The following is a 20,533-nucleotide window of genomic DNA, read 5'->3' as shown; positions in this document are numbered from 1 at the left end:
TCTTCTTCATAATTTTCTTCAATTGCATCTCTTATCCCTTGTGTCGGCAGAAAACCAGGTACCACTTCATACATGATATCTTTAATTTGTCTCAACCCTGCATTATACCACTTTTTAAAAAATATTGTGTGACCAACTACCTTAAGTGATTTGTTTAAAAACAGTGGTTGTCTTAAAATCTCATCTTTATTCAAAGATGTACAAACAACATGCTTTCCATACTCTCCCCATGCTCTTAAGACTTCTTTATAATATTCTGGAATTCTATTCATCATATGTTCTTTTAATTTCATCCATAAAACATCATCTCCTATTTGTCCACATTGGTTTAAAAAGAAACTCATTACTTCTTTCCAAGCATATTTATCATCATTCCAATATTTTTTAATTAATTTTATTCTTATGCTCTTCATTCTCATTAAAGGATCCAACAGTCCTAGCCCTCCTTCCTCAACTTTCCCAATTAGAGTATCATATGCAATTTTTGCCGGTTTGCTTTCCCATAAGAAATTAAGCATTAAACTTTTTATTTTTTTATATACTTCTAATGGCATGCTTACATATCCCAAAACATACCACATTTTAGATAAAAACAAAGAATTCAAAACCAAAACCTTCCCTTTTAAAAACAATCCTCTTAATCGCCAAAAATTCAACCTTTTTTCCATTCCTTGTATAACCTCCTCCCATACCAACTTCCTTAATACACATTCATTTTCTCCAACTCTTATCCCTAAAATTTTCATACTTTCTTTCTGTTCTTTAAATGGAATTTTGACTGGTAACTCGTTCATTTCCCCAATCCTCATATATGTCGTTTTTTCTTTATTAACTTTTGCCCCGGTTCCCCCACAATATTTCCCAAAAACCTCCATCACTTTTTCTACACTTTTAATGTCTTTAATAAACAACGTTGTATCATCAGCATACTGATATATCTTGTGTTCTGTTTTTTCTCCTTTTATCACTATTCCTTTTATACTTTTTTCCATTTCTATTGCCTGTCCCAAAGTTTCAGACACTATAGTATATAACAATGGCGACATAGGACATCCTTGTCGGATAGATCTCGTTACTTTAAAATCTTCAGTTAAAAACCCATTCACTTTAACACAACTTGTAATGTCTGTATATATACATTTTATCCATTTAATAAAATTCTTACCAAATCCAAACCTCTCCATTGCATGCATCAAATATTTATGCTCCACCCTATCAAACGCTTTTTCCAAATCTACACTTATTATATAACCATTTTCTTTTGCATCCCTCATATACCATATCAAATCTCTTATACTATTAGTTATATCAGAAATATCTCTATTTAAAACAGCATATGCTTGATTAGTTGTGATTATATTAGGCACAACTTTTTTTAATCTATTGGCTAATACTTTCGTTAATATTTTATAATCGGTATTCAACATACTAAGTGGTCTGTAATTTTTTAAATCCCCTCTTTCCCCCTTTCTTTTGTATATTAACTTAACTACTCCCCTCTTCATACTTTGCGTTAATTCACCCTTCTCCATAATATCAATAAATATTTCATTTAATATTGGACATAGGATATTTTTAAAAACCTTATAAAATTCCGCTGATAAACCATCTATTCCTGGAGTTTTACCATTCCTTAACTGATCAATTGCTGTTTCTATTTCCTCCTCCGTAATATTGCTCTCACACATTTCTCTGTCTTCCTTGTTCACTTTACTTTTGATTTTGTCTAATAAGAAACCCTCATCATCTGCACTTACCTCATTTTCCGTAAATAGATCCTTGTAATATCTTTTAATTTCATTTAATATTCCTTCTTTATCTTCCACTGTCCTTCCATCTTGTGTGTTAATATTTTTAATTATGTCTGCTTTCTGCCTATTTTTCTCTAATTCATAAAAATATTTAGTACTTCTTTCTCCTTCTATTATGTTTTTGGCTCTGCTCCTTATTATTGCACCCTTACACTTTTCTCCCTCTATATTCTTCATTTTTTCTTGTAGTTCTATTATCTTATCAATGTTTTTCTCTCCACCAGTTATTTTCCTCATTTCTTCATCCCATTCTTTTTTAACTTTGTTTTCTGTAAATCTTTTAGCTCTCTGTACTTTTTTAGAGTAATGTATCGAAAACCTCTTTATTCTGTTTTTCAAGCAATCCCACCAAAAACGTTTCTCCTTTTCATACATCTCATCGTTTATACTACTTATTATTATACTTTCTATTTCTATTCTGTAAGTTCCCATTTTTAAAAGTTCTGTATTTAACATCCATGTCCCCTTCCCTTTGATAACCTCATTAAAATCCATCGTTATCCATAAAAAATCATGATCACTTTCACTATACATTTTATACACTGCTTTTGATACATTGTATAGGCCTTTTCTCTCGCATAATAATAAATCTATTCTACTTTGCTTTAAGTCTCCCTCAACAATTTGCCTTCGTGAGTAATCCCTTTTAAAACCATTCCTCTCTCTCCACACATCAACCAAATCGTATTTCCTCATCATATTATATAATTCATTTCGCCCTCTATCAGCTCTAAAAACCATTGACTCATCTATATCAATTCTCTGCAGCACTGTATTAAAATCCCCTACCAGGAAAATATTTTCTTGTTTCTCCATTATAATACTTAGTCTTTTATAGAAATCAAACTTTTCACTTTCCTCATTCGGTGCATGAATGTTACACACTTTTATTTCTCTCCCTTTGTATACTAATTTAATCATTATTATTCGACACCTTGTGTCTTTATATTCTATTTTGTTTTCCTCAAATATCCCTCTTTTAATTAATATTGCTACACCCCTCTTCCTCGACAAATCACAATTCATATATATTTCACCATCCCATAATTTCCTCATTTCATTACCTATTTCATCATCCCAATACGTCTCTTGTAAACATAATACATCACACTTTTTGGTCAAAACCATCAAATTCTCCATTTTCTGAATTTTTGTTAAACCCCTTGCATTCAATGATACAAAACATAATGAACTCATTCGCACAAAAAATAATAATAATAAAAAAAAAAAAAAAAAAAATACAAAATAAACAAGAAAATACAAAAATCCAACCAACAATCATTTGTTAACTTCCTCTAGTAATGCAAGTCTTAATTCTCTTTTCTTCTCTTTCTCCTTCTCTATCTTCCCCATTAATTTTTCTCTTCTTATCTTTTGTTTTTTCAGTACCTGTTCAATGTTTATACTTGCATCTTTAAGTTTTGATTTTGTACCTCTGCTCAAGTTTACTTTCCCTTTACTTTTAACTCCATTGCTCCTTTCACCCATTTCTCCTTCTCTTACCTCACTCAATATCTTGGTTTCTTTGTCTTCCGGTCCTTCTTCACTTTGTCCTTTTTTATCATATTGTTCACTGTCCTCCGCATGCTCTCGATTTTCAAGTAAATCCACCTTAGTTAGGTTTTCGTTCTCTGCGTCGGTCTCTTCATCCTGACTTTCATCTTCATCTTCATTTTGTTCAACTTCAACTCTTTTTTCCTGCTCCGACGCTTCATTACTCCCTTCACTTGCAGCGTCTCCACTCTCCTCCTGTATCTCCATTCCTTCTTCTTCACTTCTTTCTTCATCCTTCTCACATGTGCATTTCTTTATTGCCTTTCTGCAGCCTTGGCACCGCGGTGCTTTACAGTCCCGCGCATAATGCCCCTGCTCAAGACAATCTCTGCACGTGTATAAAGTGCAATCCTTCTTCTGGTGTTCCGTGCTTGCACAAATCCTGCACGTCTTTACTTGATGGTCATGTATTACTCTAAAAAACTGTGCTCCTTCCTCTGTCATAAATTTGGTGTTGTACGGTAAAGATGTCACCTCCTTCGGAAACTTAACTTTTAAAAAACGCGTTCCATCTGCTACCGTAGTCCCTGGATAGTACCTTCTTCTTATAGGAAGGATGGGAGTAACACCCCACATGATCAGCTTATTAACGATGTCTTCATCTTCAATATAACTTGGCATATTCAAAAAAGACACCATTCTTTCCATGGCACACAGCTTCCTCACTTCGCATTTTTGTCCATTAATCATCATCCCATCCAGCAAACCTTCACAGTCTCTCTCATCTTCCATGGTCATTTCAAATTCATTGTTTAGTTTTCTCCTTAACCCAATGAGTTTGCCAATTCCAGCTTCATTTTCCACTGCCTTGATTATCATTGCTATTGTTGTAGTTTCAATGTCTTCCAAAATCAGGGTTAATGTCGCTTCTTTCTTATATTGTCTTTGATATCTTACTTGTTTTTTAAGTCTGTTAACCATTTCTTGTCTTTGTGAAATCCTCAATCTGCTTTCCTCTGTTCCTTTTGCACTTTCTGTACCTTTAGTTGATTGCAGATCCGTTGTCCTTTCTAAATTACTAATGTTCCTTTGCTGCTTTCCTCTTGAAACCACTGTTGCCCATGATGTCTCCCCAAAGTCCTCCTTTGTGTTTCTTTCATCCATATTTGTAATCCTATCATCGTCGTCCTTGTCATCCATCTTGACTCGTTTGCCTTGTCCGTGTGTTTGTACCATTAAATCCATCCTTCCCAAAGTCTTAAACCCCAAACAGTAATCACTGTTTGGGGCTTCAGTAAAACTTCTCAGCAAAGGATAATACTACTTCACCACTTTTCCAGTTAAATCAAAATAAATAAAACAAAATAATGCTTGAAGAGCCTCTCTCTTCTACTACCTTGAATCACTTCCTGGACTGTACCAAAATCGGGCGTGCCCAAGGTGGTATGGCCGTAAGCGAAAACTGCTGCCAAAATTGGGCTATTTAAAAGGTTCGACCATTAGTGAAGAAAACTAAGAAGAACTTTTGAAAAAACTCAAACTCTTTCATGCTTTCTGAAGAATCTCAGAGACTTTTTAAGGCTTTTTGAAGCTCAGGGACTCTTTTTTATTTTATTTTATTTTTTAAAAAGCTTACAGCACCTGGTATTCCCAGGCGGTCTCCCATCCAAGTACTAACCAGGACCAACCCTGCTTAGCTTCCGAGATCGGACGAGATCGGGCGTGCCCAAGGTGGTATGGCCGTAAGCGAAAACTGCTGCCAAAATTGGGCTATTTAAAAGGTTAGACCATTAGTGAAGAAAACTAAGAAGAAGTTTTGAAAAAACTCAAACTCTTACATGCTTTCTGAAGAATCTCAGAGACTTTTTAAGGCTTTTTGAAGAAGCTCAGGGTCTCTTTTTTTTTTCTTAAAAAAGCTTACAACACCTAGTATTCCCATGCGGCCTCCCATCCAAGTACTAACCAGGCCTTATTTAAAAGGTTAGACCATTAGTGAAGAAAACTAAGAAGAACTTTTGAAAAAACTCAAACTCTTTCATGCTTTCTGAAGAATCTCAGAGACTGTTTAAGGCTTTTTGAAGCTCAGGCACTCTTTTTTTTTTTTTTTTTAAAAGCTCACAGCACCTGGTATTCCCAGGCGGTCTCCCATCCAAGTACTAACCAGGCCCGACCCTGCTTAGCTTCCGAGATCAGACGAGATCGGGCGTGCCTTTTTTTTATTTTTTTTTTATTAAATTTTTTATCATTGCTTTACATAAAAAACATCATTATATATTTATACATTTCCATCTTGTTCAATACTTTGGCAAGTAAAAGTGTTTTTGTTTAAAAACACACATGACATCCTTGTTAAAAATTCCATAAAATTCCCCCATTTTGCTCTCCATTTTAAAATAATTGTACAATATTTCCACATAATCATCTACCATCGGTTTAAAAAGCCCCCATAGATCTAAAACAACATCTCTGTTTTTTGCTATGTTCCTTCTTTTCCATATTGCTTTCTTCGCCAGTAGTAAGCACAAATTCACAAGCTTCTTATTTACATTTTTTTCTGCCATTCCCAACATAAAACATGTATCCCATTCAGCAACCACTTCTTTTCCTCTTAATTCTTTTATAAAATCTTTCAGTTCATTAAAAAAAAAATTAAGCTTTTCACAATATAAAAACAAGTGTAAAATCCCTTCATCTTCCTTCTTACACACTTTACATTGTGCATTACTTTCTTTTTTCATTATACACAATCTCATTTCAGTATATATCACATTTTGTCTAATAAAATAATCCAAACATTCCAAACCTACATCTAACCAACTCCATGCTCTGTTTTTCCAGACATCTTTTTCTTCAATTCCATTCAAATTCCTTAACCAAACCTCATTAGCCCCTGGTTTTTTAAAAACTCTGTTTCTAAAAAACTCATAAAACATTTTCACAGTTCCCATATTAAAATCCACCTTCTTGTCTTTACATTTTAGATACACCGTCATTTTGTTTTCTTTTCCATCATTATTGTTGACCTCCTCTAACCATTGACCTGGGATTGCTTTTTTAACATCTTCATATTGTTTTTTTAAACTGATCACATTATAGTCTTCCTTTTCCTCCTCCATCGCATCCTTTATCACTTGTAGTGGTAAAAATCCCTCCTTCCACTCCCATAAAATATCCCTCACTTTTACAATGCCTGCTTGCATCCATTTCTTAAAATAGATATCACGCTCATTTATCTTTATTTTGTCATTTAAAAAAAAAGGTTGATTTAAAATCATTTCCCTCCCTTCTGGATTAAAATCCACCTCTGTCAAAAAAAGCCTCCAAGCATTTAAAACCTCTTTATAAAATTGTGGAATTCCCTCCATCATGCCAGCTTTTATCTTCATCCATAAAGTGTTTTCCCCCAGGTTAAAATTCCCACATTTATTTAAATAAAATACCATCAATTCCTTCCAATCAGCTCTATTATTATCATCCAAGTACTTCTTTACCACTTTTACCCTCATGCTTTTCATTTTCAGTTCCACATCCACCAGTCCCATCCCTCCCTCCTCCGGTTTTCCTATGAGCGTATAATACGCTACCCTTGAAGGCTTTTTATCCCATAAATATTCTAAAACAATCGTTTTTATTCTCTTAAAAGCCCAGTTTGGTAATGACATTTCTTGCAATTTATACCACATCTTTGATAACATTAAACTGTTTACAGTTAAAATTTTCCCTTTCAAACTTAAAAATCTATTTCTCCAAAAAATCAATCTTCTTTCCATTTCTCCCAATGTCTCTTCCCACATATTATCAATAGCTTCCTTCTCATTTTTTGCTACAATTGCCCCTAAAATCTTCATCTCTTGTACTTCCTTAAATTTAAAAACATCTGTTAAACTCTCTGTCCTTCCAAACTTCATATATATTGTTTTTTCCTAATTTATTTTTGCCCCTGAGCCTTCGCAATAACATTTTATTTTTCTCATCACTTCTTTTATGCTTTCCCTATTTTCCACCACAACTGTCGTATCATCTGCATATTGAAAAATTGGAGTTAATTCTTTTCTTCCTTCAAATTGTATCCCTTTTATCTCTTTGTCTCTATTTATTAAAAGCCCTAAAGGTTCTGCCACCAAAGAATATAACTGTGCGGACAGTGGACATCCTTGTCTGATTGATCTTAAAACTTTAAAAGGTTGCGTTAAAAAACCATTACATTTTACTTTTGTTAAAATATCACTGTATAAAACTGAAATCCATTTGATAAAATTCTCTCCAAACCCAAATTGTTTTAAAATTCCCATTAAAAACCCTCGTTCCACTCTGTCAAAAGCCTTCTCAAAGTCCATACTTATTACATATGCGCTCTTTCCTTTTTCTTTTATATATCCCACTATATCTCTTATACTGCTTGTGATATCCGCAATGTCCCTCCCCTTAACTCCGTAAGCCTGGTTAGTTTCAATTATATCCGGCATTATCTCTTTTAATCTGTTTGCTAAAACTTTGGCTAAAATTTTTAAATCTGTGTTTAACATTGTGATAGGCCTATAATTCTTCAATTCCGTTTTGTCTCCTTTTCTCTTATAAATGATTTTCATTAATCCCAGTCCCATTCTTGGGTGTACTCTTTCTTTTTTAAAAATTTCTCCATAGATTTCTTTTAAAATTATGCTAATTTTTTCCTTAAAAATCTTATAAAACTCATTTCCAATTCCATCTATTCCTGGGCTTTTCTTTACTCCTAACTGATTTATGGCCTGTATAATTTCTTCTGTTGTTATTTCTCTTTCACAAACCCCCTTATCTGTCTCACTGACTTTTTTTGTTACCTGTTTAATTAAAAAATTCCTTTTTTCTTCATCTCCTCCTTCTGATTTAAAAAGTTCTTCATAAAACTGGCTTATTTCTTTCAAAATCCCTTCTGTGTTTAAAACCGCTTGTCCTTCTTTAATCTTAATTTCCTTAATTATTTCTGCCCTCCCCTTGCTTTTCTCAAGATTAAAAAAGAATTTGTTACATTTCTCCCCTTGCACCGTACATTTTGCTTTACTTCTTAACATCGCCCCCTTGTATTTCTTCTCTTCTATTTTCTTCAATTTGTCCTCAACTTCAAGTACTCTTTGCACGTTTACTTCATTTTTGTTTAACTCTTTTCTTAGCGTTTCTCTTATTTCTTCCTCCTCTGTTCTTTTCACCTTTTGTAACAACTTACAGTAGTTTATTGTGTATTTCTTAATTTCATATTTCATGTTTTCCCACCATTGTCTTTTATCTTCTATGTACATCAAGTCTTTTTTTCCTTCATCTAAAATGTTTTCTATCCCTTTTTTAAAATGCTCTTCCTTTAAGACATCAGTGTTTAAAATCCAAACCCCTGATCCCTTCCTTTCTCTTTTAAAATCTAGTCTCATTAATACCATTTTGTGATCACTTAAAGTGGTTTCTTTATAAAAAATCCCATCAATAAAATGTTCTAAATTCCTGGTGTTTAAAAAGGAATCTATTCTGGTTTGACACATAAAATTCCCCACCAGCTGCCTTCTTGTAAATTCCTTCTTTTTTTCATTCCTCTCCCTCCACACGTCCATCATATTTTTTCCTCCCATCAATAACTTTAACTCTTTCTACCCACATCCGACTTAAAAATCATTCCATTCACCATGTCCATTTTACTAAAAACAGTGTTAAAATCTCCCCCAATTATTACCTTCTTCCATTCTTTCATTACTCTAGATATATCATTAAAATACATTTTCTTTTCCATTTGGTCATTTGGAGCATGTACGTTTATCAAAATAAAATCTTCTTCTTCTATCTTAATTTCTACAGCCATGCATTTCCCTTTTATGTCCTTATATATCAATTTTGCCTTAATACCTCTGTCTTTTCTTATTAACAATGCCACTCCACCTCCTTTCCCTTCTTTATTATTAAAAAATAATTCCCCTTCCCATTTTCTTTTAAAATCCTCCATTGCATTATCTTTCCAGTTTGTCTCTTGCAATAAAATTATATCCTCTTCTTTGCACATTTCCTTCACTTTTTCAAATTTCACACAGTTCATTAAACCTCTTGCATTAAAAGTCACAATAGTCAGCACAATAAAATAAAAGATAAAAAAATTAAAAATCCCCATTCTTTCAGTTCATTTCCTCTCCTTCCTTTACATTTTCTCCACAGTCCTGTTTCTCATCACTTTTTTCAAAAGAAACTTTTTTCCTTGCTTTATCTAAATTTGGAATTACCTTACTTGTCCTTCTTCTTTTACTTGTTATTCCCTTTGTACCACCGTCGTCCATGTTTTCACTTCCTTTGTCCCTTTTTTCTTTCTCCGTGACTTGATCTTGCTCCTCTATCTTTTCCAGTTCAGTTTGCAAAGTCCCAGTTACTTCCATTCGTTCCTCCGTTTCCTCATTGTCTATCGTTAGTCCACTCCGTTCCGTTATGCCCTCAACATCCGCGCTTACAATCTCCTCTCTTGGCGTTCCTTCCATGCCCTCGCGTTGCTTCTCTTCTCTGTCTGCCTCATGCATCTGCCCGCTCATCAGTTCTTCCTCCTGTTGTTGGTCTCCGTCGTCGCACTCACACCTGCTCAACACAAGCTTGCAGCCCAGGCACCTCTCCGCTTTGCAGTCCCTCGCGAAGTGGCCCTTTTCCTCGCATTTAAAGCATTTGAATTCCGGACAGTCCTTCATCATATGTTCAGTGCTCATACACAACCTGCAGGTTCTCATCTGCTGGCTATGTATCACTCTGAAATACTGAGGACCCTCTTCCGTTTCCACTTTCATGCTGTAGGGCAAAGAATGCACTTCTTTCGGGAAGCGTACTCTCATGTACCTGGTTCCATCCTCTATGCTGGTGCCTGTGTACAATCTTCTTTTAATCTGTGAAATGGGAGTTACCCCCCATCCTTCCAGCTTTTGCAGGATTACGTCATCCTCCAGATAAGCAGGCAGATGCATGAAAGAGACAACCAAGTCCTTATTATTCAATTTTTTAATTTCACACATCTTTCCTTTTATTATCAGTCCATCATCCAGCTTCTCAATATCGTCCTCTTTCTCAAATCTAATTTCATATTCCTTCATCATTTTTGGTCTTATCGCTAGTATATTCGTCACATCCACCTTCTCCGTCAATGCTTTTATAATATCCTCCGCCTTCCCGTCCTCTACCTCCATCAAATCAATCACAATCGTTGCGTCCTTCGTGTAGTTTCTTCTGTTTCTCTTTTCAGGGTAATCCTTTTCTCGTTGTCCTTTGTCCAGTCCATTTTCCTTTCTCCGACGTGTTTCTCGTGCCAAGTCCTTATCCATAGCCGTTTGTCCGTCCATTTCTCCAAAAAAAAAAAACTCAATCCCTCCCAATCAGCTAAGCTGTTGGGAGGACAAATACAAAAACTAATACGAAAAACTTAAACAAAAACACTTATTTAACATACACAAAACCGCAAAACAAAACACAAAACTTTTGGGTGAACCTCTTCCACCCCACTGAGACCAAACACTTCCTGGAACGTACCAATCGGGCGTGCCCAAGGTGGTATGGCCGTAAGCGAAAACTGCTGCCAAAATTGGGCTTTTTAAAAGGTTAGACCATTAGTGAAGAAAACTAAGAAGAACTTTTGAAAAAACCCAAACTCTTTCATGCTTTCTGAAGAATCTCAGAGACTTTTTAAGGCTTTTTGAAGAAGCTCAGTGACTCTTTTTTTTTTTTTTTCTTAAAAAAGCTTACAACACCTAGTATTCCCATGCGGCCTCCCATCCAAGTACTAACCAGGCCTTATTTAAAAGGTTAGACCATTAGTGAAGAAAACTAAGAAGAACTTTTGAAAAAACTCAAACTCTTTCATGCTTTCTGAAGAATCTCAGAGACTGTTTAAGGCTTTTTGAAGAAGCTCAGGGACTCTTTTTTTTTTTTTTCTTAGAAAAGCTTACAACACCTAGTATTCCCATGCGGCCTCCCATCCAAGTACTAACCATGCCTTATTTAAAAGGTTAGACCATTAGTGAATAAAACTAAGAAGAATTTTTGAAAAAACTCAAACTCTTTCATGCTTTCTGAAGAATCTCAGAGACTGTTTAAGGCTTTTTGAAGCTCAAGCACTCTTTTTTATTTTTTTTATTTTTTTTAAAAAGCTCACAGCACCTGGTATTGCCAGGCGGTCTCCCATCCAAGTACTAACCAAGCCCAACCCTGCTTAGCTTCCGAGATCAGACGAGATCGGGCGTGCCCAAGGTGGTATGGCCGTAAACGAAAACTGCTGCCAAAATTGGGCTATTTAAAAGGTTAGACCATTAGTGAAGAAAACTAAGAAGAACTTTTGAAAAAACTCAAACTCTTTAATGCTTTCTGAAGAATCTCAGAGACTTTTTAAGGCTTTTTGAAGCTCAGGGACTCTTTTTTATTTTATTTTATTTTTTAAAAAGCTTACAGCACCTGGTATTCCCAGGCGGTCTCCCATCCAAGTACTAACCAGGACCGACCCTGCTTAGCTTCCGAGATCAGACGAGATCGGGCGTGCCTTTTTTTTTTTTTTTTTTTTTTATTATCAAAAAGTACAAAAATAATATTTACATAACTCATATTTCATACCTAACATTCTCAAACTCATTGCATATTCGGTCCATTTTGTATATACATCATAAACTTTGAATTTACGTCATATTACATCATTCAAACAAAACCAAAAAAAACTTTTTACCCAACTAAAATAATCATTTTTTCAAAATTTTAAACTTAAGCCTTCTTTTATACTTATAAATCCACTTTCTTCTACAAATGCTCTTTCAAATTCATCTTTGCTTAGGTATTTCCACATTGTAAACACATTCTTTCTAACAATACTCTTGAAAACATCACTCACATCCACTTTCTTTCTATCAAAGTATGCCATATTCCTCCTCAGCCATATTGCATACCTTGCATTACTCAAAATTAAATTCCATAAATTCACCATCTTATCCTTATAATTTGTACTTTCACCAAATAAAAACAGTTTTTTCCACTCATCCCCTGCTACATCTTTTCCCGTTCCATCTTTTATCAGTCTTTTAATTTTTGCATGGAACTCCTCAAGCTCCTTGCACTCAAAGAAAATATGCATCAGAGTTTCTGGCTCTGTCTCACACATGTCACATTCTCTACTCACATTTTTGTTTATTTGATGAATAACCACTTTCGTGTATATTCTGTTGTGTCTCAGTTTGAAGTCAAAATTCTCACAGTCTAATCCGTTATATTTTACATTTAAGTTTCTCCATATTGTCTTTTCTTTCAGGCCAGGAAAAACTCTAGGCCATACCGCCTCTGATGCAGGCATTTTTATTTCCTTTTTCACCATTATTTTGTATATCGTTTTCACATTTACCTCCCACAATAACTTTTTTCTCTCGTTTTCCACAATATACATTTCAGGCATTCCCCAATCTCCCACTTTGGTAATTTCTCTTTCAATCCCTTCTACCCACTTTTCCGGCAAGCTTTTTTTAATGTTTTCACATTCACCATCCACTTTTGCTTTCTCAATTTCATCATCCCACCCCACCACACAATCAAATATCGCCCTATTCGGCAAAAAACCTTTCACATATTCATATGCTAAGTCTTTTACTTTCCTTACCCCCGCTCTCATGAATAGTCTGTTGTAGAGCATTTTCCCTCCTCTCCTTATTCTTGGGTTCAGGAATATCGGCTGATTGTGTACTTGGTTTATGTTTTCACATTCATATTGTACATTCACCACAAACTCAGCCCATGCAGTAAACACTTCTTGATAAAATAAAGGCAACTTTTCAATCATTGGCTTTTTTAACACCATGAACACACCTTCTTCACCACAACCTCCACCTTCATTTAGATATTTTCTCATATACCCCTTCCATCCATATTCTATTTTGCCACATAAATACTTTTTTATTGTTTTAACTCTTACTGCGTTCCTTTTAACATTTAAATCTATCAACTTCAAACCCCCCTCACTGTAATCTGCTATTAATGTTTTTGCTGATATTTTCACTCCTTTCCCACCCCACACAAAAATATTCACCGCCTCTTTTATTCCATTTAACATCCAGTCCGGTAAGTCAATTGCTTCCATCACATAATTACATTTAGTTAACAATAAAGAATTAACCACCACCACCTTGCCTCTTAGCCATACTTCTCTTAGTCTCCAAAACTGTAACACTTGCTTGATTTTGTTTAGCACTCCCGTCCATGTTGCATCTCTTGCCTCTTTTGCATTCTCTCCTATATTTACCCCTAGAATTTTTATAAAGTCTTTCGTTATTTTAAATGGAACATCTGCCCCTTCAACCATCACTCCTCCTATACTCATTATTTCAGATTTTTCCACATTTATTTTTGCACATGACGCTTTCCCATATTTTTCTATCTGTTTCCTAATTTTATTTATGCTCTCTATGTCCCTAACCGTAAACGTAGTGTCATCTGCATATTGGTGTATTACACTCAATCCCCCATTTGGTATTTGGATACCTTTTATCTCTTCATCTTTTTTGATGAGTGTCGCCAGCGGCTCGGCTGTTATTGAGTACAATAATGCTGACAGCGGACAACCTTGCCTAACTGACCTCTCTAACGGGAAGGGGTCAGTTAATATCCCATTAACTTTAACACAACTTTTAGCATTCTCATATATTAATTTTATCCACTTTTGCATCCTATCCCCAAACCCAAATTTCCCCATTGTCTGTTCTATAAAGCTATGTTCCACCCTGTCAAACGCTTTATTTAAGTCTATAGATAAAATGAATCCCCCTTTTCCATCTTTCCCCATCCCTTCTACTATGTCCCTTATTGTGCAAATTGTATCCGTGATGTCTCTTCCCTTTATACTATAAGCTTGGCTTGGCGAAACTATTGTCCCAACAACCTCTTTTATCCTATTTGCCAATACTTTTGTCAGTATTTTATAATCAGTATTTAAAAGAGTTAATGGTCTATAGTTTTCTAGCTTCATTGGACTTCCTTTATTTTTATATAGTATTGTGATTACTCCTAGCCCCATAGACTCAGGCATTTTCCCTCCCTCTTCCATACTTCTATAAACCTTCCACAATATTGGTGCTACAGTCTCTATTAAGGCCTTATAAAATTTGTGTGTTAATCCGTCTGAGCCTGGGCTTTTATTTTTCTTTGTCTGTTTTATTGCTTCTTTTATTTCTTCGATACCTATGTCTCTATCACATTCGTTTTTCTCCACTTCACTTAGCCTTGCACTCACAGTATTTAAAACTCCCTCTACACATTCCTGTTTTACCCCTTCTTTCTTAAATAGTCCCTTATAAAACGTTTCTACTTCACTTATTATCTCCACATAATCAGTAATCTTATCACCTTTTTCGTTTTCCAATTCTGTTATATGCTTTTTCCTCTGTTTTTTCTTTTCTAAGTTTAAAAAGAACTTTGTGCTTCTTTCTCCCTCTAACGCATACTGCGCTCTACTCCGTATCATTGCACCCTTACTTTTCTCATTCTCATACTCTTCTATTTCTGCTTTTAACTGCATAAAACGCTCTGTATCTTGCTCTGGATTTCTTCCTATTTTTTCTGCTTCCCTCTTCAATTCATTTTCCATTGCCTCAACTTTACTCCTTCTCATAAAATTCCTTTGCTTTGCATATCTAATACTCCTTTTTTTGATTTTCTCTTTCATTTTCTCCCACCACTCACATACATCTTCATCAAATAATGAGTTTTGCATTTCATAATTTATGCATTTTCTGATATTTTCTTTGTATGCCTCTTCTTTTAGCAAGTCAGCATTCAAACACCAGATTCCTCCTCCCCTCTCTTCCCTGATTACACCCATCTTTACCATCATTATAGCATGATCACTTACACCTACAAACTTATATTTTACATTTTTAACATATTTTAACATTTCCCTTTTGGTTAAACATAAATCTATACGGCTTTGTTTCAAAACTCCCATCACCATTTGTCTTCTAGAGAATTCTTTTTTGTAGGGATTCTCTTCCCTCCATACATCAACCACGTCCTCATTTTGCATCCACTCAATTAAATATTTTCTAGAAACATCAGACTTAAAGTTTGCGCTGCATGAAGCGTCCAGTCTCGTGCACCATACATTAAAGTCCCCCACCACTATATAGTTGCCTTTGCACAGCGGCTTCATTTCTTTGAATAGTTCTTTTCTTTCATTTTCTATATTTGGTGCATAAACATTTATCAGCCTGAAAAGTTCATTATGAAACACAAATTCAGTCACTAACACTCTCCCATTACCATCCTTGTATACTTCATTCGCACTATTAACTCTACCTTCTTTTATCAGGGTTGCCACGCCACGGGATTTTGCATTCCCGTGATTGACAAAAATATCACCTTGCCATCTCTTTTTTATATTGACCATTGTGTCATCAGACCAGTGCGTCTCTTGTAGACAGAGTATATCGCCTTTCAGTAATCTCTTCACACTCTCAAACTTATTTTCGTCTCTTAGTCCATTGCTGTTCAAACAGGCAATGTTCATAATCCCCCACATAGCAAATAATATAGTTTTGAAAACATTAACAATCATTTTGATACTTCCAAGCACTTACTTTCTGCATTGTGCTCTTCCCTTTCTTTCTTCTTTCTCTTCTTCTGCACTCTTTTCCCATCACTTGTGTCCATTTCCTCATCATCAACTTTGTCATGACTCTCTGGCACCTCTTTCTTTCCTCCACCTCCTTCCATCTGTGGCTTTTCACCTCGCCTTTTCGCGTTGTCATCCTCCTGACTCTCGCCTCCGCCTTTCGTTGTCTCCCCTTCTCCGTCTTCACACTCCACGTCCTTCGATGCCATCTCCTTACCAGGTTCCGCTTCCCTCTCTTTCTTTTTTTTCTGTCTCTCTCTCCGCAACCGTCCTGGAGCCTCCTCCTCTTGACTGCTCACGCTCTCAGTCACTCTCCAATCCCCACTTCTTTCTTCTCCACTCCATGTGCCCCTTCTCTCTTCTTCTCCAGTCGCCGCACCTTCCTCTACTTCACTCTCCACCTCCTCGCCCACCTCGTACAGATCCGACTCCTTCCCATCGCTGTTTTCCTCATCCATCTCCGCTGGTGTTTCACACACACACAGTCCAGGTCGCATATTGCACACACTGCAGTTCGCCTCCTTGCATTCTCTTGCGTAATGCCCCTGCTTGTCACATTTATAGCATCTGAAGCTCGGGCAGTCTCTAACAATGTGCCCTGGCTGAATGCACAAACGACAGACTTTCACTTGCCTGTTGTGAATGACCCTGAAGTGCTCCGTCCCTCCTAATGTCTCAAATTTTGTAGAATACTGTAGCGATTTTACCTCTTTGTTGAATTTTACTTTTAAAAACCTTGTCCCGTCGGCGATATCTGTCCCCGGCCACATTCTCCTTTTCACCCTTGAGACTGCTTTAACTCCCCAATCCGAGAGCTTTCTCAATATCTCCTCATCCTGTATGTATGTTGGCAGGCCGAGGAACGAGACCACCATCTCCATACAGTCCACCTCTTTTGCCATCACTCGACTTTTCTTTATCCTTAGTCCGTCCAGTAACTTATCCTTTGCTTTTTCTTCTTCCAATGTCAATTCATATTCTTTTGGTGTTTTGTACCTGCACCCGATCACCACTCCGCATTCTTCTCTCACTTTCTTCAACAACTCCATCATTTCCATTCTTTTCTCTAATGCTCCTTTTCTCCAGGCCTCTTCCCACCTCCATTTTGTCACCCAGCGCTGCAGCCATCCCAGCACGTAAAGTATTTATCCACAAACAGCATACGCTGTTTGGGGAGTAAATAACTCCACTGCACACAAGTTCCCCCTTTTTTAAAAGGTTATTTTGAGATAAAGGCTTCTGTTTACAGTTCTCAAACTCACAAAACTCTTTGTTTGCTCTCTCTCTGATATCTGAGCTACTTCCTGCTTCCACAAGGGCGTGACCAAGGTGGCATGGACGTAAGCGAAAACTGCTGCCAAAATTGGGCTATTTAAAAGGTTAGACCATTAGTGAAGAAAACTAAGAAGAACTTTTGAAAAAACTCAAACTCTTACATGCTTTCTGAAGAATCTCAGAGACTTTTTAAGGCTTTTTGAAGAAGCTCAGGGTCTCTTTTTTTTTTCTTAAAAAAGCTTACAACACCTAGTATTCCCATGCGGCCTCCCATCCAAGTACTAACCAGGCCTTATTTAAAAGGTTAGACCATTAGTGAAGAAAACTAAGAAGAACTTTTAAAAAAACTCAAACTCTTTCATGCTTTCTGAAGAATCTCAGAGACTGTTTAAGGCTTTTTGAAGCTCAGGGACTCTTTTTTTTTTTTTTTTTTAAGCTTACAGCACCTGGTATTCCCAGGCGGTCTCCCATCCAAGTACTAACCAAGCCCAACCCTGCTTAGCTTCCGAGATCAGACGAGATCGGGCGTGCCCAAGGTGGTATGGCCGTAAGGGAAAACTGCTGCCAAAATTGGGCTATTTAAAAGGTTAGACCATTAGTGAAGAAAACTAAGAACAACTTTTGAAAAGATGGAGGCCTCACATGTTGGGGATCTCAATTCTCAATTCAAATCTTTAACGTCAATTTAAAAATTTTAATGTACAGGCTTTTTTGCATGATGTATATAATAGTGATTTACAGTTGGTTTCAATTATACCTGATGTGGTTGATGCTTGGGATTATTTCAAATCTATCTTTCTAGAAATTTGTGATTTGACTTTAAGAACATGGGAATGATCCGAAGGGATTGTTTACTGAATTCAATTTCATCAGGCTCAACAGAGGGAGCTCTCATTTGCCTCACGAGGGGTTCAGTTTCCTCCCATTCTTGCGATGGTATAATAGACACTACAAACTGGTCGTAAAGCAAGGTCCTTGTGATAGTACTCATGCAATGCATTTTAAAAGACGCATAGTATTGTATGGTAACCGTTATCCTACTGACAAAGCAGCCTATTGTTGGACTGTCAATTTTTAATATTTCTCAACCAATCCAATAATAATAATAACAAAAACTATGGGATAATAAAACGGCTAAGGGCTGACAGCATAGTGTAAGAGGCAGAGCGAGCCAGCCAGGAGTCGAACCTAGAATCTTCTGATCCGTAGTCAGACGCGTTATCCATTGCGCCACTGGCCCACTGATCAGGTGTCCGTGAGCTTACACGCCACGTGTTGGTGTTCGACTGGGCAGAGGCCTGTGATGACATCTACTTTTTCTCATGCTATTAACAGACCTGGAGCCAACATCAGGAAGGGGTCAGATGAGGGGCCTGCAAAAAAAACCTTCAAGATGGAGGCCTCACATGTTGGGGATCTCAATTCTCAATTCAAATCTTAAACGTCAATTTAAAAATTTTAATGTACAGGCTTTTTTGCATGATGTATATAATAGTGATTTACAGTTGGTTTCAATTATACCTGATGTGGTTGATGCTTGGGATTATTTCAAATCTATCTTTCTAGAAATTTGTGATAAACATGCTCCTTTACGTAGATTTCGGGTGAGAGGTAGAAATAATCCTTGGTTCAATGAATCCGTCTCTAATCTTATTAAGCAAAGAAACGTGGCTTGGTCTAAAGCAAAGAAAACAAATGGTGAGGAGGACTGGTCTCAATATAGATTATTACGAAATAAGTGTACAAAATTAATATAAAGTTCGAAGAGTCAGTATTATTTAAACCTGATTAATGATAACATGAATTGTCCTTCTAAATTTTGGAAATTAACGAAATCTTTTATAGGATCAAATACATCCACTAATCTTCCAAAAGTTTTAAAATTGAATCAAAGATTGATTACAGACAAGGCTGATATTGTTAATACGTTTAATAGTCATTTTATTTCAGCTGGTTTGATAACAGACAATTCGTTGGTCCTTGATGAACAGAGAACTGATGAGTTGACTAATAGTGAATCAGATTTATTTTCTTTTGCCCCTGTATTGCCGTCCCAAGTTCATAAACTACTCCGAAATTTAGACTGTAAGAAATCAGGTGGGTCTGACCAAATTGAACCAATTTTTAAAAAATTGTCAGCAGATATTATTGCCGAACCTATTGCATCGATTTTTAATTTGAGTCTATCCACTAATGTAATTCCGCCATCTTGGAAATCGGCTATGGTTATGCCTTTATTAAAAGGAGGCGATCCTTCCGATTTGAATAATTATCGTCCGATTTCTAAATTACCGGTTTTAGCAAAAGTTTTTGAATCTATTATAAATGATAAAATGAAAGAATATCTACTTAGTCATAACATTTTGAACGCATTTCAGTCAGGATTTAGAGCGGGCCATAGTACGATAACAGCTACTACATTAGTCACTAATGATTTAATTACTGCTCTCGATAATAGACAACATTGTGCGGCCTTATTTTTTGATTTGACAAAAGCGTTTGACTTAGTGGATCATGTTTTACTGTTACGGAGGCTTAAAAGTGTTGGCCTCGATAATTCGGCTGTGAGTTGGTTTAAAAATGATTTATCGGATAGAACTCGATGTGTTGCTGTAGATAATTATACCTCATCCATGGTAATAGTCAGGAAGGGTGTCCCGCAAGGTTCTTTATTGGCACCACTTCTTTTTTCTATTTTTATTAATGAATTGGGGCAGGGAATACAATCGGCAAAGCTACATTTTTATGCTGACGATACAATTATTTACTCCACTGCATCCTCTGTGTCTCAGGCTATTGAAATTCTTAAGGATTCTTTTTATACTTTTCAGCTTACTTTGTTGAAACTAAAATTAGTTTTAAATGTAAATAAAACGAAGTATATTCTTTTTACACGTAGCCGTTCTATGTCTACTGTTATGCCTATTCTGACTATTGAGGGTTTACATATAGAAAGAGTACCAACTTATAAATATTTAGGAATATGGCTCCATGAGAAGTTAGCCTTTGATGTTCACATTAATTACTTGGTGAAAAGGCTTAAACCAAGACTGGGTTTTCTTTTTCGGGAAAAAAAATGTTTTTCCTTTATAGCTAGAAAGAGAATAATACAGAGTACTATTTTACCTATTTTAGACTATGATGATGTTGTTTACATGCATGCGTCTACATATTTATTGAAAAGGCTGGATGGCGTTTATCATGCTGCACTGCGTTTTATAACAAATTCTTGTTCACGTACTCATCATTGTTTGCTGCACAACTATTTGGGTTGGTCCTCTTTATATCAAAGAAGGAAATCCCATATGTTAGAATTTATTGTAAAGACATTGAT

The 20,533-nt window shown here is 36.0% G+C and overlaps 4 non-coding genes across 4 annotated transcripts; all 4 read right to left on the bottom strand.

Moving 5' to 3' along the window:
* Positions 1-4,934: 4,934 nt before the first annotated feature.
* LOC143726233 (5S ribosomal RNA) lies at positions 4,935-5,053 on the bottom strand. The gene has a single exon (XR_013198486.1). It is a non-coding gene; the product is annotated as a 5S ribosomal RNA (ribosomal RNA).
* A 6,382-nt stretch (positions 5,054-11,435) lies between these two features.
* Positions 11,436-11,554, bottom strand: LOC143726450 (5S ribosomal RNA). Its single transcript, XR_013198697.1, has one exon. It is a non-coding gene; the product is annotated as a 5S ribosomal RNA (ribosomal RNA).
* A 6,079-nt stretch (positions 11,555-17,633) lies between these two features.
* LOC143726342 (5S ribosomal RNA) lies at positions 17,634-17,752 on the bottom strand. The gene has a single exon (XR_013198591.1). It is a non-coding gene; the product is annotated as a 5S ribosomal RNA (ribosomal RNA).
* A 614-nt stretch (positions 17,753-18,366) lies between these two features.
* Positions 18,367-18,439, bottom strand: trnar-acg (transfer RNA arginine (anticodon ACG)). The gene has a single exon. It is a non-coding gene; the product is annotated as a tRNA-Arg (tRNA).
* Positions 18,440-20,533: the final 2,094 nt, after the last annotated feature.

This window comes from Siphateles boraxobius, unplaced genomic scaffold (genome assembly GCF_051911475.1).
Source record: "Siphateles boraxobius isolate OS27281-9 unplaced genomic scaffold, OSU_SipBor_1 77, whole genome shotgun sequence".
In the NCBI taxonomy this organism is placed as follows: domain Eukaryota; kingdom Metazoa; phylum Chordata; class Actinopteri; order Cypriniformes; family Leuciscidae; genus Siphateles; species Siphateles boraxobius.
This window is presented reverse-complemented; position numbering and strand designations above follow the sequence as displayed.